This window comes from Lycium barbarum, chromosome 4, assembly GCF_019175385.1.
Source record: "Lycium barbarum isolate Lr01 chromosome 4, ASM1917538v2, whole genome shotgun sequence".
In the NCBI taxonomy this organism is placed as follows: domain Eukaryota; kingdom Viridiplantae; phylum Streptophyta; class Magnoliopsida; order Solanales; family Solanaceae; genus Lycium; species Lycium barbarum.
Window position 1 is genome coordinate 27,175,012 of NC_083340.1, and position 735 is coordinate 27,175,746.

At 34.7% G+C, this 735-nt stretch overlaps 1 non-coding gene across 1 annotated transcript; it reads right to left on the reverse strand.

The window, feature by feature from the left end:
• Positions 1-215: 215 nt before the first annotated feature.
• On the reverse strand, positions 216-288 carry TRNAF-GAA (transfer RNA phenylalanine (anticodon GAA)). Its single transcript has one exon. It is a non-coding gene; the product is annotated as a tRNA-Phe (tRNA).
• Positions 289-735: the final 447 nt, after the last annotated feature.

A 735-nucleotide genomic window follows, 5' to 3' on the forward strand; every position in this document is an offset into this window, starting at 1 on the left:
CATTTGAGACTTCTTCCACTTCTGTATCCCTATCATCATCAAAACCAAAAGTAGAATCGTCATGGTGAGAGTTCGGGGAAGAGAAGGACAAATAAGCACAATCCCCCCGGAGAATTCAAATGTAAGTACGTTTAGGTAATCTGACAAATGTAACCAATTTTTTCACATTTAAGAGAAGGAAACTAGATTTTGTCAAAATAAAATACATATCAAAATGCGGTGAACGTGGATCGAACACGTGACCTTCAGATCTTCAGTCTGACGCTCTCCCAACTGAGCTATCCCCGCAACTGTGTATGATGTTAATTTTATTCTAACATTATACTCCAATAAGCTTACGATTTACATAATGATTATTCCCCGATAATTTTATCTGTAAATTTGAGTCTAGGTTGAAGTTAGATCATAAAACAATTAACATGTAACTTGTAACAGTATCATCCTTATAATATTTGACTTAGGTGATCTCAAAATTGGCACCTGCCATCCAATTTTAAATTAGGCCAAAGTCATAGACAACCCCCTAAACCTTTCCACATATTCCTCATGGCCACCTAAACTAACTCTTATTCCAATTGAACACCTAAACCCCTTCGAATTTGTACCATTTAGACATTTTTTTTACAATCAGCAAAAAATATAAAATGTGTGTATTACACTCACGGTGACGTGACAAAATAACCAATTAAAAAATGACATGTGGCAGAGGGGTTAAAAAATTATTAAAAAAAGAAC